Genomic DNA, 19,239 nt, shown 5'->3' with positions numbered 1-19,239 from the left:
TCTAGGTAGATCCCCCCCCCCCACTGTCCTATCAGAGTGCCTGAAAATAACAAAACACAGAGATCAATCTAATATCACTGGAATGATCAGCAGTGTCACCTCAAATCTGTCTGCGGTCAGGGACAGCTCTGTGGAACAGCCTATAGGAAAAAGCAAACAAAATCCTAGGCTAAAATCCTTCCTGAGGTACACACATGCGGCTCTTCCCCCCATTAGTGGGCTGGATTCACCCCTCCTCCTACCAGTGCTCACAGGCTGCAGCCTCCACAGGCTTGTCTCAGTGGGGATCCCACTGCCAGCAACTGCAGTCCCGGAAGTGGCCAGGTAAGGAGCACACCTGGAGCATGGATGCATCCTCTGAGCAGCCTTCCTTAGTCGGTCTGTTCTGAAGTTGCAATTTAAAGCAATTTAAATTTAAAGCTACCCTTCCCCAGTGTATTCCCCAAGAGAGGCTGTGCAAATGTAACCCACACATCTTCTGGGTGCGGTGGTCTGTCCCATCTAGCGGCACAGAGACCACTTAGAGAGAATTAATGAGTCTGCTCTACAGCCTTGGCTAACAGCCAGCGGGCTTTTAGCTCATGTGATAGAGGCTCATGCACTAAGCTCCAGAGGTCCCAGGTTCGATCCCGCCCACCAGCGCCCGGGGTCTGTCAGTGTTATACAAACACAGCATGCCCTTCCTAGGGATGAAGCGGGGCTGCCTATCCCCGGTGGGGCAGCGCCTGTCGAAGTGAAGTGAGGCCAACATGCGCGCACACAGCTGGGGACAGAATGTTAACCAGAAATTGCAGTGACAGAGCTTGCCACAAGCATCAACAGGTTTTTAAATTAATAATAAAGTTATTTTCTTCAGTTCACTAGGACAAGACTTAATTAATATTAATCCTCAACCCTCCAGCCAACTAGGGGAAGTACTGTCCCAGTTTTACAGAGGAAGAACCTGAGGTAAAGAAATTAAGTGAGGGCTTAAGGAGACAGTATCAGAACCAGTATCAGAACTCAGGTGATCGAGGTCCCAGCCAAGAATGCTAACTGCTACCCCATGACACTCTCTTGAGCTAGGACAATCTTCAACCGATGAGAGTCACTGACACAAATTCAGCAATTTGCCATAAAAAGCAACTTGATGGCATACTTCAGACATTTGTTTTCAATATTTTTGTTTAAAACTAACCTAAAACTATCCTGAAACTATGGCAATTTGAATTAGCAAAGCAGCTGGTATGATGCTAATTTTTGGAAGCTGTCCCACAGTCAACCATTAAGCTCTTTAAATATGTATAACTTCTGATATACTGCATGTAAATGCTACTTGTATAATCTCTCTCTCTCTCAGAATATATTTCTCTATATATTCTGTGTCAAACTGAAAAGCCCCACAAGGAAAACACCAGTTGGAAATTTTATAAACAAATATTCAGGCTAAACACAAAAACTGGAAGACAATTTAAATCTGACATTTCTGCTGCATTATTTGACTTTTTAGCGTAGTGGAAAGTTCCTTTGTCTGTCCCGCCCCCTTATTCCTGCAACTGCTCATACAGCGATTCATGCATGGAGCATTCTGGGGTGAAATTAGGACACACAGCAGCATTCCCCTGTCTGGCCTCATGTATTTAGACGCTTACAGCAAATGAAGTGTGACATTGTTACAAATGGTAAAGGCTGTGTACTGAACATTTTCTTGTCAGGATACTCATACTTTGGGTAATAAACAGTTTGCTCATATACAGAAAGTGTAACAAGATGAAATTGAAATGAACTTATGAGGTACAAAGCAAGCTAGGAGAGCATCCATCGTCAGCTGTTTATGAAGTGTTGAAAATGCTAATTCAGACTCTCTGTTAGCTCAGTAACTCTTGGAATAAAACTGCTTGACACTTCATTGATAATATTTTAATTGTATTTTTTATCTGTTTTTTTCTCTTTTCATCCTCTACCCACAAATCTAAAAATCTTTCAAAATCTGGATAGCAGCCCACAAACAGAGAGAGATGGACAAACACACAGACAATAGACACACAGAGACACAGTAACAAACTTGGGCTGGTGAAATAGCATAACCATCTTAATTAGAGAAGAAAAGAATTGATTTGCTTGTAGCACAGGTTGGAGAACACAAAAGGTTATTGGAAACTCGGGTACTTCATTGTTGAGGTATATGGATGGCTGCTAGGTTTCTAATCAAGTATTTCTGAATCTTGAAAGTTTCATGAATTTTAGTATGGAAAAATTCATGTCACAATATGCTAGTCGTTATTCATCATTTGCTACAGTGTTTAAAAGTTGCAATCAACCGCACAGGAAGCAGAAACCGGCCCATGTGACTTAGCTGTCCAACCCAACCCAACAAATAAAGAAATGGAAAATTCTCAAAGTGAACATTTGTAGTCAGCAGCTGCAATTTGTTCAAATACATTTCCCACAAATACATGGATGTAACAAATACACTCACACTTTGCAAACAGAGGGGGGAAAAGTTAAATAAATGATGTAAGGAATAATTCAGTCAGCTCTGTTTAGTAGTAAAATCACCAAGCTGGTTTCAATTCTGAATCATTTTTCCCCTTGCCTACACACAGTGAGTTTTAGCCATTTCTCTTTCCCAGCAAGTGGATAGCAAAGTTGAAACGAAAGCTTTAAATCTCATCCATTCCTCATTTTGGCTAAAACCATAAGAGCAACTGTAAGCTAAGGAGAAAGGGAGTCTCAGGCTTCAGGCCATAAGCCTCATGGGTCAGGAACACTCCTTTCATTGCCCATGAACTACATTGCACAGTTGGCTCCCAGCAAGTGAGGTATGGTTTTGTTTGCTGTCTTATTTTTACTTCTGAGGAAGCATCAGGTATTAGCAACAACCAGCGACAGGGTATTGGACGTGACCAGACAATGTTCTGACCGGCTACGGCAAACCCTGTATTTCTAAAACCACTGTAATGACAGAAATAGTTTTCTGTCAGGTAGGCCCAGGGGTTCCTGTACAACACCCACCTTAGCCAAATCATTTTCCCAAAGGAGATTCACAGGCACAGAAACAGGGTGCTGAAACACTGTATTTCTTGTTAGGAAGTACAGGAGCCTATAGATCCCATAAAATCGGACCTAGTGAAAGCTTCTGTGCCATTCCCCTCCTCCTCTCCCTTCTGCTCTCCACACACGAGGCTCTCCCTTCACACGGCATCCCTCTTTCCTAGCCTCTCAGCAAGCATCACAGCCATCGCTCACAGCACCAAGGACTCCCCATTTTACACCTGGTTAACAAGAATGCCTCTCTCTCTCTCTGGTTGTATTCTCCAGGAGCCTCACAAAACCTGCATTGCCACTGCCAACACGAGAGGAACAATTTTGGTTTTATAATCATAGCCCTAAAGCATTACGTACCATTGTTAGCCAATCAACACGAGGGGAACAATTTTGGTTTTATAATCATAGCCCTAAAGCATTACGTACCATTGTTAGCCAATCAACATCCATGGCTCCCTAACCTCACTCAGTTGCAGGGGGACACAGTTCAGTTCCACGATTAGCAGCTGGAAATCGATTATTTACCTCAGAGCTCATTCCTTTCCTATTACATTCGCTGGTTACATAGGGCCGTTCTAGTCACACATTCAGGTTGTAAAAGATCCAGGAGCAATAATCAAAGCTTTCCATGTTCTAAACATTTTTGAGGGACAACTGTCCAAATAAATTGACACCCTTCAGGCAGCCACACCTTCCTTGCCCACAAAAACGTCCTCACTCTCCCAAGAGAGGGTGCCCCTCCTGGGTGCTGGTTTTTAGGAGGTTGCCAGGTTCCCCGGTAAAGAATCACAGAAAGGGTCACTTTCTTCTAGTGTTGAACAAGAAACTTCATGAGAATAAGGAGAACAGTGTTATCTCTAATCTCATCTACTGTATTTCCCTCTCTGCTTCATTGCAGACCTTTTGGCTTGCACTCTGCCCAGCCCAGTTCCTATTATAGCTGGAAGGATCAGGACACATACCCTCACAGAGGGAAAGCCTAGGGATTCACTAAATGCTTTCTTCCCCGGGCAAGCTAATGCTCATCATCAGTATTAACTTGTGAAGATTCTCCCTCCACACTTGCAAACATTCCCCTGAGACGAGATTCACAGGCAGCTGAAGGCAGGTTTCCCAAGACTGCACGACTCCCATGGAAGATTCAGTCACAATGACTGGAAGAGCAGCTGGGGCAGTGAACAGCACTGAAGCGCTCAGTCTCTGTGCCAATATCCCGACTCTTGCTGCACTGAGCTAGATTCAGGGGATTTCTCCACAGGCTGGTGGACCTTCTGTAGAGCCAGGAAGCAAAAGCCGACTCCAAGATCTGAAGTGCAGAATCCGAGATCCACAGGCTGGATGAAGCCTCTGACGGTCCTCAGAGCATTTAAATTTTCTGCCCATACACTGCCCCCTCTCAGGAGCACCCCACCCCTTCCCCATCTGTTAGGAGTTGAAGTATCACCTATCCCTTGAAAGTTTATTTCTAGCTATATTTTCAATAATGTCTCAGGGTTTACGTGCACCAATGACCCCGACATATCAGTTCTTTGTCCATTCCTAGAGCACCTGTTCTTTGAGCAGGCCCAGATTCAAATCCTTTCCAATGACCCCCATACCTAAGAGCAGACATACTGATATACACCACGGTGCCCTGAGTTCTGCCCAGGGGTGTTCTGCTTGTTTTGTTTTGTCGCTACATCAGTTACATTCAGGGCAAGCTTTTCTTCACAGCCCTGAGGGTTAGACACAATATTTAAAAAGAAAGAAAACTTAGATCTGGATGTAATCGTGTGAGTCTGGGAGCTGGGGCCCTAGAGAAATGCTTACAATATCTATGTCCTGGCAAGGTTTTCTGCACACAGTCAACAAACAGTGCTGGAAAATATGGCAAATGTCCATAATTGCCCTGTGCGCTTCAGAACCTGTTCAGGAAATTGTCAGTCTGTCTCTGAAGAGACCCTGCAAAACTGTGATGTGATCAAATAGAAACCAGGGAAACAATCTTCTCCACTCTCCCCCAACAGTTTTCGCAGACAATTACATTTCAAAGTTATAAAATACACTGAAAGTGTCTCCACTAAAGCTTATTTGCATTCTTTGCGTTCAGTTATATCATCTCTCCCCCACCCCAATCAACCCCAAATGCTCCTTTAATCCACCAAAATGTTTCATATCTTGCAAATGTATATTTTGAGATATATGAATAGCATCAAACACAGTAATTGCATGCATTAGCTGCTGCACAATTCACAAGTTTTGACACAATGGTTTACTGGCCACAGCCAGCCTCCTAAGCTGACACAGAGGAGTGGGGAATGCTTGGCCTTGTGCATGCTGGTATTTGCATATGTGATTGTATGGAGCCTGCATCAACGGCAATATTCAGTCGCAGAACCGTGCAAAATACTAATTTGAACCTTGAACACACAGTCAGACTCCACTTGGGTTCAAGCTCTGTTCCCAACCAGCAGTGGTTCTGTTTGAACGTTGATCATGCCTGTGAGCATTTTGTCAACGCTGGAGTGCAACTTTGCTTTGTCTCATTATCTATGAATGGTTCAAGACAGTCATCTGCTGGTGCTAAGAGTGGACGTAACCAGCTGCCCAGAAGTGTAATATGCAGCGTCCACGTCCACCATCAACTTTTATTGGCCTTACAAAATCCAGAACTATGCTACATCGTCTCAAGCACCATCTGCTGGCTATTTACATAGCGACAGCTAGAGAGCGCTCTTGAAACAGCTGAGGTGCTCCAAGGGTTTGTCCACACTGAGCGAGGAATGTGATTCCAAGCTGGAAGAGACATACCCCGTGCTAGCTCCGATTGAGTTAGCTTGCTAAAAATAGAACGCAGGGTAGTCTGGCAGCTCCGAGTATATGCCTGTCAGAGACTCCAAGTATGTTCTTGGGCCAGCTAGCCGGTCCCACCGCATGTGCTGCCCCAGCTATATTCCATTCCACACGCTCGATCAGAACTAGCGCGAGTCTGTCTCTTCGAGCTGGCAGTCACCCCCCACAGCTCCAAGTGTAGACAGGCCAAGGCCTGGTGGGGAAAGCCACATGGAACCCACCCTGGGGACAGCAGGATCAACAGACAATGTTTTCACGGGGGAGTGGCCAGTGTCTGAGCTCTCTGAAACATTTTAGATGTCTGATAATTTCTCTCCCTCTTTCTCACTCACACACACACACCCCCCTAATTCTGTAGAAGGGGGAGAGAAATAGAATCTTATTCCCTTTTTTGGAGGGCCAGGACTGTCTATCAACTATCTCACACTAAGTGGAAAATATTTCTGAGTTTATTTTTAGGGAGGGCCTGCACAGAAACCCTGAGCAGAGGGCTAAGGGCTGATCCGCAGCCCATCGAAGGGTCTGTCTACACTGGAATCAGGAGGTGTAATAGCAACACAAGCAGACATACGTTTGATACATCTCAGGTGCCAATCACTGTGAATCTGCAGCAGCACAGGGTTCAGTTGGGGTCACAGACACGCTGACCACCCCATTTATGTCCTCTGCAATGTGATCTCCCGACCCTGTGCCCAGCCCAGGGCCGCCGCGCTCTCCCCTCCCCACCAGTTACCTGTGGGGAAGGGGGAGCTCTGTCCTTTTCCCGCCACGCCTCCCCCAGCCATGTTCAGCTGCTCACCCTGGCAGCCGGGACCGGGCAGGGAGTGGGACCAGCTGCTTCTCCTACCTGCCGCTCCAGGTTGCTGACTCTGTGCAGAGCAGCAGCTGCCTGAGAGAGCGCCAGGCTGGGGTGGCAGGCTGCCCCGACTGCTCTGCTCCCCGCCCAAGCCTGGTTGCCAGGGGCCGAGCGAGCCAGAGACCCCCATCCCCTTGTCCACGGCACATTTCCAGCTTGCTCAGCCCCTGCCCCTGGCAGCTGGTCCCGCTCCCCACTTGGGCCTGGCTGCCACGGAGAGCGCCTGAACATGCTGGGGGTCAGGCACCCTGGGAGAAGGACCTCTCCTCTGCCCCCCGCGCAGGCCAAGCAGAAATCTGGGGAGGCACTTGACCCCACATGCCCCCCCTCCACACACACATCACCGATCCCTGGGACCCTGGACAGTTACTCGGGTGGCTAGCAACTCTGAATCCCATGCTTCCACAGCTTCACCATTATCAGTACCCAAGCTAGCCAGATTAAAGGTTACTTGGGTATGTCGTGATTGCAGTGTAGACACACCCAAAGCCATCAGCAGTCTTTCCACTGACTCCAGTGGGATTTGAACCAAGCCCTTTGCCTGGACCCCCAGGACCAGGGCCATGGAGGTAGTTCATTACTAGCATCATTCCCTAGAAACTCCATGCCCGTGACTCTGACAGTGTTTATTGGCTTTAGAAGGAGCCACTGCCAGCCCTCCAGGTCCCCACGGTGACTTTTAGGTGGATGGAATTTTCAGATGAGGGGTGACTCTAAGGGGCTCTTGGTGCTAAGAGGAAAGACAAATTAAACACCGAAAGCAATTGTATTATGGGTAACTCCAATTGTATTTCTTTAGTAAAAAGTTGGAATGTTTTTCCCTAGCCGGGACAATGCAAAACCAGCGTTTCAAACCAACATCCACAATTTTTCACACTCACTTAACTTAAAAAGAAAACCCCTCATTTTAAACAGCGAAGTCAGAAAGCCCTAAAAATGGAGGTTTAGAAGAGAAGTGATGAAGCACAATCACAGAAGTGCCATTATTCTGCCCATTTTATTTAGCATGATGACTGGAGCCTTTTAGATTACACAGGTGTGAGTTTCTTCTTGCTCGTTGATGTAGAAGTAAAATACTTTGATAATGGCCCCTGACAACACCCAGAGAGAGAGAGATTTTCTCGCTGAGCATGTGCACAAGGGAAGGAAAGAAGATGTAAAGAATCATCGGCTCTTGTATGCAACGTTCCTGTTTGGAGGCATGATACAGTGTAGGATTCTATGCTGTTTTAGCCCCAACGTGCACAAAAAACATAGACTCTTTCTTAGGACTGACATGTAGAGGTAAGCTTATGTACTCACATAACAGGCCCCCCAGTGCCTCAGACAGGATACCTCAGTTTTGGATCCCACATCCCAGGAGTAAGTGGGATTACTAGTAATCTCATCGACAAACACAAATTCCATCACCATCTGTATGTGGATGTCTTATAGATCTACCTCTCTACCCCAGACCTGGATCCTGTTCAAACTAAAATCTCAGCCTGCCTCTCTGACATCTCATCAGGTATATCTAGCCACCTGCTCAAGCTCAACATGGCTAAAATAGAGCTCAATCTCCCCCCCCCAAATCCTTCCCTGATACCTCCTTTCTCAGTCACTGTCATTCAGGCCCATAACCTGGGCATCATCTTGGACTCAGCCCTCTCTGTAGGTCCTCACATCAAGACTGTGTCTAAATCTTGCTAATTCTTCCTGCATAATATCTCACTCATTACCAATCTGCCAATGTTGGCCAGGATACCAGCCTCCACCGCCCACTTGTTCAATCTTCAATCAAGCATGATCATGTTTTCTCCCATGCTATCCCTCATATGTGGGAGGAGTTCCCCATCAACATCTGCAAATTTACCTCATTAACCACCTTCATATCTCTCCTCTGATGTGATGCTAAAAAAAAAAAGGAAAATTCACAACAATTAGGCAGCTCACATGCTGAGACCACATCTTGTAATGTTGCTCATTCTTTCCTTGTACTCTCCCACCTGTCTGTACCCATCTGTTGTCTCTTGTCTAATCCACAGATTGTGAGTCCCTTGGGACAGGGGATATCTTTTTTCCCTATGTTTGTACAGTACCTAGCACAATAGGGTCTGGATCCCCAAATAGCCAACAGGGGACTCACCTGGGTTGTGGGAGACCCAGGTCTGAATCCCCACTCTACCTGATTTGGAACAGGGATTCGAACCCAGGTCTCCACGTCCAAGCTGAGTGCCCTAACCACTGGGCTATTGGCTATAATGCGGGAGGGGTGTCACACTGCTTTTCATGAGAAACTGCTGACCTGGCTTAGGTGCCCAACTCCAGGAGACAGTTTATGGCTGAGGATCCCGAGTGCAGAGAGATGTAACAGAGCAGCATGCCAGGGTGAGACTTGATAGCTCGCCGTGCAGTCACATCCCATGTGGGCTCTGCCGCAGCTCAGTCAAAATCCCGGAGTGTGCTTTGCCGATTCCCAGGTGTCCGATGTAGCCAATCAAAGTGCACTATGGGGCTCCTCGTGCAGTGTCCCTCGGGAAATTACAGCACAGCAAGCCAGTACACTAGAGCAGTGTTTCTCAACCAGGGGTACGCCGAGGTCTTCCAGCGGGTACCTCAACTCCTCTGGATATTTGCTTAGTTTTACAACAGGCTACATAAAAAGCGCTAGCGAAGTCAGTAAAACGAAAATGTCGTGCTTTGTTTATATTGCCCTTTACACTAGCCACTGAAATGTAAGTACAACATTTATATTCCAATTGATTTATTTTATAATCATATGGTAAAAATAAGAAAGTCAGCAACTGTATTCTGATGTCTGATTTTGTAAGCAGGTAGTTTTTTAAGTGAGGTGAAACTTGGGGTGTGCAAGACAAATCAGACTCGTGAAAGGGGGCCAGTCGTCTGGAAAGGTTGAGAGCCACTGAGCTAGAAAGTCACACGCCAAATATGCAACTCAGTCACGTGCCATGTAGACTCGCCCCCTTAGGCAGCTAAATCCCTTTGCTGATTGGGGCTCTAAGCCTTGTCTCATTGCTTTGCATTTCTCTCCTGGCTAGGACAGGCAGTTCCCTGCTCAACTTGCTGGCTTCTGGGAATCCTCTTCATGGGTGCAAAAGTCTCCCCATTCAATGCATGAGGAACCTGGGCCCCTAACTCAGAGCTGTGAATTCCGCTGCTGTGAACACCTAGGCACTGCAAAAGCTAACTCCTAAGTCCCCTTCGTGAATCTAGTCTTTAGTCGTGGTATAGGCGAAGACTAAATTACCACCCCGTAGGAGCAAGCAGAGAGAAACTCTGATTCAGAGGCATATGGCTAAGGCACGGCGCAACTCAAGAGTCAAGGCAGTTTACACACTGCCCCATAATCCAGCTCATGGTGAGAACATCAAACCACCAAGCATATGGAGCCCTGAAAACCATTCCCCCTTCTTCCAAACTGCACTGGGCCGCGGTCCTTCGGGCCCGGCACCCTCCTAGAGTCCAACTGACACCAATGGACTCCTCACACGTCCAAGGAATTGCCATGTGACCCCACTGCAGGATCAGGACCTTAGCCGGAGATGAAATTCAAAGGCTCAGAGCTTGGGGGGTAGTTCAGATAAGGATTGAAAAAGTTTCAAAACTTATTTTAACAATGTCAACCTCTTGATTCTCCAAAACCTCGTGGGAAATTTTGGGAAATGAGATTCTTCTCTTTGTCTGCTGGCACCCCTGCTGCTGCTTCTGGACGGGGCCTAGACACGCAGAGGCAGTGGACAATGAAAAATAAGGCAAATAAAGGTTGACCCAATTTTGCTGAACGACGTTCAGAGCTGCTGGACTCACCTGTTCACAGCCGACGTGTAAAGAACAGGGTTTGCACTGTAATGCTTTGAGCAATAAAAAAATGAACCGACTAGCTCCCTACAGCATGCAACAATTTACGGCATCCAGTGTGTTTTGTGCCATTCAGAGTGAGCTATTGAATCTACACTGGTGTGATCCTGAGGGGATCTCCTGGCTGGACTGGGGCCATACCTTGCAGAGTTGTGACAATCCTATTTTTGAGGCCTGAGGAGAGCACAGGGTATGAATTGACTCACCGTGTTTTACAATATTAAGAGAAAATGTGCGACTACTATTAAGAGAAATGTTTTATTTCAATCATTTTGAACTGTTCAAGCTTCCTGAAAATTAGCCCAATTAAAAATCCAAAGGCAAAACAATAAGATTTTTCAATTTAAGCCATAATACTAAAACATCAGCTTCAATGACCCGAGCTTTGATTAATTAAATCCTCAACAAGAACTTGCTGCAAAACAATGCCAGATGGAGGCTGGTATGCAGAGCAACTCGATAAAGTCAACTAGGGCTGTTTTTAACCTAGTAGCCATGTTCTTCACTAATAGTAATTTGTTCAATTCCAACGTAAAACGTGAGAATTTAAAAACTACAGAACACAGATTTGATTTCCATATTGTGAAAGTGAAGCGACAAGCTTAAATAAAACACAATAAAACAAGCTGTGAATTTAATTTCACTTGGCTGTTTCCAGACACATTTTGTTCAAAGCTGCTATCAAAAACCTTCATCACTGACTTAAGTTCCAGTGTTATTTGTCTGTATGACTGAATGAGGCAGAAATCCATGGATGGAGAAATCTCTACTCCAAAATCAACCCTCCCCATGCGAAAGAGCTCTGAGCACACTGCTTAATTTCTGGCTTTCAGTGAAAACACCATATAAATGGAACTACGCATTAAATAAACAGCCATTTCCACAGCAAAGCCCAGCTAATGGAAGTCTTCGCTGGTATTTCTCTCTTTGTTAGTACATCCAGTTCTGTCTGTTCAATGGAGCCAATAATAAGCATTCTGCCTCCAGCACCATGGAAACGAAGTTTGGGTTTTTTGCCCCCGTCAGTGTAGATGCATTATCTGAGTATTCCACGTATATAGCCCTAAATGCAGCTACCAAATAACAGAGTAGAGACCTATGGGGGGAAAAAAGTTCTGCAATGATGAACAGATCTCACAGTGTTACCTTGCAACATTCATTTGGCCATGGTGTTCATGTGTAAGAAAATAATTTTGGCATCACCCAAAAATGTGCTAAAGTGAATTCCAGTCCTGATTTAAAGTCATAAAAGGAAGAGCATTCAAAATTAAGGGATCTTCTAGCCTAACTCAATCCAGTGTAATAATGGATGTCCGGTATGAGAGATCCATGAGAAGAATTACTGTGCAGTGCAACACGGAGATGACACACAGAGATGACACACTGTTCGAAAGAGGTTTACTGCTGTAGGTTTAATTAGATCTGTAACAGGGTTTACATAATCTCTTGTATTAATTCATATTATTTATCATTCATCACAGTTGGTGCCAATATGTACATAAAGAAACAAATAAATTAGGTAAAAAGCAGGAGACTATTCATAGATCCCAAGACCAGAAGGAACCACTGTGATGACCTAGTGTGACCTCCTGGCTAGCGCAGGCTAGAAGACCTCCCTGAATTAATTTCTGTTGGAACTAAAGTATGACTTTTAGAAAAAAAAAGAATCTTGATTTTAATATTTCTAGTGTTGAAGAATCCACCACAAACCTTGATGAATTGTTCCAATAGTTAACTATCCTTACTGTTAAAAAAATTGTGGCTTATTTGTAGTTTGTATTTGTCTAGTTTCATCTTCCAGCCACTGGATCGTATTATACCTTTATCTGCTAGACTGAAGAGGCTTCTATCGTTAAATTTCTGTTTCCCAGGTAGGTACTTATAGGGCAGGGGTTCTCAAACTGGGGGTTGGGACCCCTCAGGGGGTCACAAGGTTATTACATGGAGGGTCACGACCTGTCAGCCTCCACCCCAAACCCTGCTTTGCCCCCCCCCCCAATTCATAATGGTGTTAAATATATTAAAAAGTGTTTTTAATTTATAAGGAGGGGTCATTCTCAGAGGCTTGCTCTGTGAAAGGGGTCACCAGTACCAAACTTTGAGAACCACTGTTATAGGGCATGTCTACAGCACCCCCCAGATTATGGGGCTGTGAATACCACTGCACATCAGGGTGATATGCTGTGATTCCCCATGTGGACACTGCGGGCATGAACTAGAAGGTTCCTAGTTCATATTAACGTGAACCTCTTCAAACAGGACTACATTAATGCAAAGTAGGAGCCTTTTAATTTACACCTGTGGCATTCACATAGGGGAATTAAAGTGCGGCACTTTTGTGCTCACTGCTGTTCACACCCCCATATTCCAATCTGTGGGACAGTGTAAACATGACCATAGACTGTGATCAAGTCACTGTTTAGCTCTCTCTTTGATTGAGCTCCTTGAATCTATCACAATAAAGCACGTTTTCCAGTTCTTTGTAGTTCCCCAGGCTCTTCTCTGGACCCTCTCCAATTTATCAACATCTTTTTTTGAATTGTGGACTCCAGAAGTGGACACAGTGTCCAGCAAACGTTACACCAGTGCCAAATAGGGAGGTGAGATAACTTCTCTAGTCCACTCAATATTCCCCTGTTTATACTTCCCAGGATCGCATTAGCTCTTTTGGCCATAGCATCACATGGGTAGCTCACATTCAGTAGATTATCCCCTGTGAGCCTAAGGCTGTGTGAATAATTGATTTTTTGGTTTGTTGGTAGTTCCGAAAAAACAGGAAAGAAATGGTTCAAGTTGAATCGAAACTGATTTTTTTTTAATTTTCAGCAAAAGTTGGAAAAAACTCTTTTGCATCAAACTAAACATGTTTTCATGTTGAGCATTTTTAGCCTTTTTTTAAAATCAAAGCAAAGTCAACAATGGGATAGATTGACAAACTCTAGAAGGAGGAGATGGTGGTGGGGGTGCCCCCCCACCTTCAGACCCAATATTCTAGTTGTTAGATCACTCACCTGGGGGTGGGGAGAGACCTAGGTTTAAATCCCTTCTCCAGAGCAGGGATTCAAACCTGACTCTCCCACTTTCCAAGTGAATGCCCTAACACAACTCGGTTATTGGGTATAAGAGGGGCATCACCATTGCCACCAGAGTCCCGTTTTTTTCCCCCACCTCTAATCTGGATTGCTTAGCAAGGTGGGGGCAAACGAACAATATGTCTTTCAATATAGCCAAATGTGAAGTCATACACCTAGGAACAAAGAATGCAGGCCATACATTCAGCTTGGGGGCCTCTGTTCTGAGAAGCAATGACTCTGAGAAGAACCTGGGCTCATGGTGAATAATCAGCTGAACATGAGCTCCCCATGTGATGCTGTAGATTCACTCTGAAATAGTGACTTGTCTTCATTATTTACCACTCCCCCAGTCTTTGTGTCATCATCAAATGTTATCAGTGGTAATTTTCTATCTTTCTCTGAGTCATTGATAAAAATTTTAAATCATGTGAGGCCGAGAACTGATTCCGGTGGGATGCGAGAGTAAAGGGAAGTCTTGTATAGTATTTCTAAGAACATAAGAATGGCCATACTGGGTAAGACCAAAGGTCCATCCAGCCCAGTATCCTGTCTGCCAACAGGGGCCAATGTCAGGTGCCCCAGAGGGAGTGAACCTAACAGGTAATGATCAAGTGATCTCTCTCCTGCCACCCATCTCCACCCTCTGACAAACAGAGGCTAGGGACACCATTCCTTACCCATCCTGGCTAATAGCCATTTATGGACTTAACCTCCATGAATTTATCTAGTTCTCTTTTAAACCCTGTTATAGTCCTAGCCTTCATAACCTCCTCAGGCAAGGAGTTCCACAGGTTGACTGTGCACTGTGTGAAGAACTTCCTTTTATTTGTTTTAAATCTGCTGCCCATTAATTTCATTTGGTGGCCCCTAGTTCTTATATTATGGGAACAAGTAAATAACTTTTCCTTATTCACTTTCTCCACACCACTCATGATTTTATAGACCTCTATTATATCCCCCCTTAGCCTCCTCTTTTCCATGCTGAAAAGTCCTAGTCTCTTTAATCTCTCCTCCTATGGGACCCGTTCCAAACCCCTAATCATTTTAGTTGCCCTTCTCTGAACCTTTTCTAATACCAGTATCTCTTTTTTGAGATGAGGGGACCACATCTGTACGCAGTATTCAAGATGTGGGCGTACTATGGATTTATATAAGGGCAATAAGATATTCTCCGTCTTATTCTCTATCCTTTTTTTAATAATTCCTAACATCCTGTTCGCTTTTTTGCCTACCACTGTACACTGCATGGACGTCTTCAGAGAACTAGCCACGATGACTCCAAGATCTCTTTCCTGATTAGTTGTAGCTAAGTTAGCCCCCATCATCTTAGATTCATAGAATATCAGAGTTGGAAGGGACCTCAGGAGGTCATTTAGTCCAACCCCCTGCTCAAAGCAGGATCAATCCCCAATTTTGCCCCAGAACCCTAAATGGCCCCCTCAAGGATTGAACTCACAACCCTGGGTTTAACAGGCCAATGCGCAAACCACTGAGCTATCCCGCCCCCCATATTGTATGCATAGTTAGGATTATTTTTTCCAATGTGCATTACTTTATATTTATCCACATTAAATTTCATTTGCCATTTTGTTGCCCAATCACTTAGTTTTGTGAGATCTTTTTGAAGTTCTTCACAGTCTGCTTTGGTCTTAACTATCTTGAGCAGTTTAGTATCATCTGCAAACTTTGCCACCTCACTGTTTACCCCTTTCTCCAGATCATTTCTGAATAAGTTGAATAGGACTGGTCCTAGGACTGACCCTTGGGGAACACCACTAGTTACCCACCTCTGTTAGTATATTCATCTCTGTCAATTCAATGAAGCCAATAATAAGCATTCCCCGTCCAGCACCATGGAAACAAAACTGCTTTTTTTTAGCCAGTATAGATGCATCATACTTGCTTGACAATGATTCTCTATTTACAATTACATTTTGAGACATATTAGTTAGCCAGTTTTTAATGCATTCAGTGTGTGTCATGTTAATTTTGTATTGTTTTAGTTTCTTAATATGTCATGTGGTATCAAGTCAAATGCCTTCCAAATGTCTTACACCAACACTATTACCTTTATCAGTCAAACTTGTAATCTCATTTAAAAAAAGGTAGTTTGACATGATCTATTTCCCATAACTTATGTTTTTTGACCTTAATTATGTTACCCTCCTTTAATTTTTTATTAATCACGTCTTGTATCAGCCATTCCATTATTTTGCATGGGATCTATGTCAGGCTGGCATGCCTATAACGTTCAAAAACCAGTTGGAGAACACTTCAATCTCTTTGGTCACTCGATTACAGACCTAAAAGTGGCAATTCTTAAACAAAAAAACTTCAAAAACAGACTCCAACGAGAGACTGCTGAATTGGAATTGATTTGCAAACTGGATTCAATTAACTTAGGCTTGAATAAAGACCGGGAGTGGATGGGTCATTACACAAAGTAAAACTACTTCCCCATGTTTATTTCCTCCCCTCCCCCCACCCGTTCCTCGGACGTTCTTGTCAACTGCTGGAAATGGCCCACCTTGATTATCACTACAAAAGGTTCCCCCTAACCCCCTGCTCTCCTGCTGGTAATAGCTCACCTTACCTGATCACTCTCCTTACAGTGTGTATGATAACACCCATTGTTTCATGTTCTCTATGCATATAAGTCTCCCCACTGTATTTTCCACGGAATGCATCCGATGAAGTGAGCTGTAGCTCACGAAAGCTTATGCTCAAATTTGTTAATCTCTAAGGTGCCACAAGTCCTCCTTTTCTTTTTTATAATTCCCTGGTCACACCATTTATCCTTTGTAGATACTGGTACACCACTAGTTTTCTCCCAATCTTCTAGAACTTTCCAAGAGTTCCAAGATCTACTGAAAACAAATATGAATGGTTCAGAGCGCTCCTTGGCCAACTCTTTTAAATCTCTTGGATGGAAGTTATCCAGATCTGCTGATTTAAAAATGTCCATCTTTATTAGCTGTTGTTTAACATCCTCCTTAGTTTCTATTGGAAGGGAAAGTATATCATCAGCAGCATCATTTAATATGAATACATCTGACTTCCCCCCCCCAAATAGAACAGAAATATTTATTGAATGCTTCTGTCTTTTCTGCATTATTATTGATGATTCTTCCATTTCCATATAATAATGGACCAGTATCATTGTTAGGTTTCCCTTTGTTCCTTATATGATTAAAAAACCTACTTGTTCTCCTTAACTCTGCTGGTCATAGATTTCTCCTGGGGTCTTTCTGCTTCTCTAACCAATTTTCTACACAACTGGATATGATTAAACAATTCCCAAAATAGAGAGAAGACAATTTTATATTTCTTGAGGCTTAACAGAGACTGGAGCAGGCACCTATCCCTCCCGCACAGGAAGAGAGCTGACTTGTAGACAGTGACACACATTGTACTGCCTCCTACTGCCCAACTCTCCCACAGTCACTGCTCCCAAGTATTCTGCTCATTTACAGTAGCATTGCAAGGACAACTAGAATCCCAGTGGGATGGATTATATTCAATATTAAGACAATATCTCTGTTGCCATTTGTAGAATATATATCAGGACTTGTCTTCTATTCCAATTGTCCTGAAACATTATTTGGGGAAAAATAAATACAATGTTTGGAAAATAAAAGTTCTGCATAATTTCCACGTCAAACACACCATTATTTAACATAGCTCTTCCACAGCCTCTCACGGCAAAATGAATGCAGACCATTACTCAAGTACGAGCTCCATAAACAGACTTAACCATCCACAAAGTAGTCCCACCGCCCCAAAAGCAGACAAACCCCTCTCCCCATCCAAAAGGCCAATAATTACTGCAACAGACTCCTCCGCATCCTCTTTTGCAGTACACATCAAGGACACAGGATATAATAAACAGACATCATAATATATGGGAAGAAACCCGCCATCAACATAGCTATGGGTGACGAATCTAAAAACAACAAAAGATCATATTTAGTTCATGGCTTCCTCTGGAAGGCCCAACACTGCTTTAAAGTGTGTGCACAGCAGAGAGAGTTTCTAATTTGTAAGCACACCAACAGCCAGCTGTGTTACCGAAGTAACACCCACAAGGAAAATACCTTTTCTGTCTGGCTGTGTACAGGTTGCTGCAAGTCCTGCCATCTCCTTATTCCACTCTTTACCTTTGGTTTGCTTATCTTACCATATTATACCATGCAGATATTATAATCACGTTGGTTATCAAAGGGTGATTGCTGGGCAACAGATGTATCCTCCTTGAGTTTAGTCCCCCAGACCACTCTCCAACTCCACCCTGTGCCTACAGAGTCAAAAAGGCCTGTTTTCCCGCTCTGTCTGATCTGGGAATGGTGTCCTTAGGCAGGGGAGAAGTGGATACAGAGAAGGGTCCCCCAGAATCATAGTGGAGATGGAAACCCCATTAATTCCAATGTAATCGAAAGAGCGGTCTCCTCTGGCTGCTCTTGAAAATGACAGAAGGTTGAAAATGAGTTTGGCCGGGCCATGCCATGCCCATGACCAAGACCCTGCCAGGATGATCTGTTAAGGTCTGCATCACGGGCGTAGAGGACTCCTTTCAACGCATTGACTACTGAGCATGTGAGGAGACAGGGAGAGTGCAATGGGCACGTTGTTTCATCAATAGTTCCTGCCGAGTTTGTGAATCCCAGAGTTTGTGAATCGCATCCTCAGCGATCTCGGATACAATGGACGCTTGATCACTTGCCCTGACTGAGATCTTTCAAAGCAGCATAGGGAACACAGACACTTCCATAATGCCATTTGCACCCCTCTACAGCAACCGTGTCCGCTGTGGACTTCCTAAACCCAAATTTGTGCTCAAGTGACCAGTAACTATCAGGGTAGCCAGATTTCCTGAGCTGAACACCCCCTCTCTCTTCTCCCAATGTGCCCTCATCTTCATGGACTACTGCTGCAGATCAGGTCGTGCTGGCTCCCTCCAGAAATGTAGAAACCTCTCCTTATTCAGGCTGAATTCATGCAGCCGCTTCTGCTCCTCCCAAGCCTTGAATACAACTTGGTCCAAACCAGTCTGAACTCAGAATCAACACTCTGTCCTGTCATCCCCAAGCACCTCACAGAACTGTCTCCTCCATGGCTGGGAGTAAACACTCTGCCATATGCCAGTCTCAAGCCCAGACACTCAGCACTGGTTGGCAGAACTCCCTCCAAAAGCTCCAGCAGAAATCTCTCTTCCTGAGCAAGGAGCAAGAGCAGATTGTTCATCCTGGGCTCCATTTTAAGGTGAGGACTAGGAAAAAGCAATCATAGATGACAAGGCCAGAAGAGAACACTGTGATTATCTAGTTTGGCTTCCTGCATGACACAACCCATAGGATTTCCCTGATTTAATTCCTGTTTGAATTACAAGAAATATTTTAGAAAAAAACATCCAGCAATGGCCAGCAATAAGGAATCCACCACAACACTTGGCAAGTTGTTCTAATGGTAGAATTTGTCTAGCTTCAACTTCCAGTCAATGGAGCTTGTCTGCTAGATTGAGAAGGCTTCTATTACCAAAGTAATGTTCCCCATAAAGGTGTTTCCAGAAGGTGATCAACTGACCCCATAACCTTC

General features: G+C 44.4%; 1 protein-coding gene across 4 annotated transcripts in view; it reads right to left on the bottom strand.

Annotated features, from left to right (window-relative positions):
* MDGA2 (MAM domain containing glycosylphosphatidylinositol anchor 2) overlaps positions 1-19,239 on the bottom strand; it is a 665,204-nt gene that overhangs the window by 238,981 nt on the left and 406,984 nt on the right. The window lies entirely within an intron of this gene.

The sequence above is a fragment of the Lepidochelys olivacea genome, assembly GCF_965140295.1.
Source record: "Lepidochelys olivacea isolate rLepOli2 genome assembly, chromosome: 6".
NCBI lineage: Eukaryota > Metazoa > Chordata > Testudines > Cheloniidae > Lepidochelys > Lepidochelys olivacea.
Note: the sequence above shows the minus strand (reverse complement) of the source record. Positions and strands in the feature narration are given on the sequence as shown.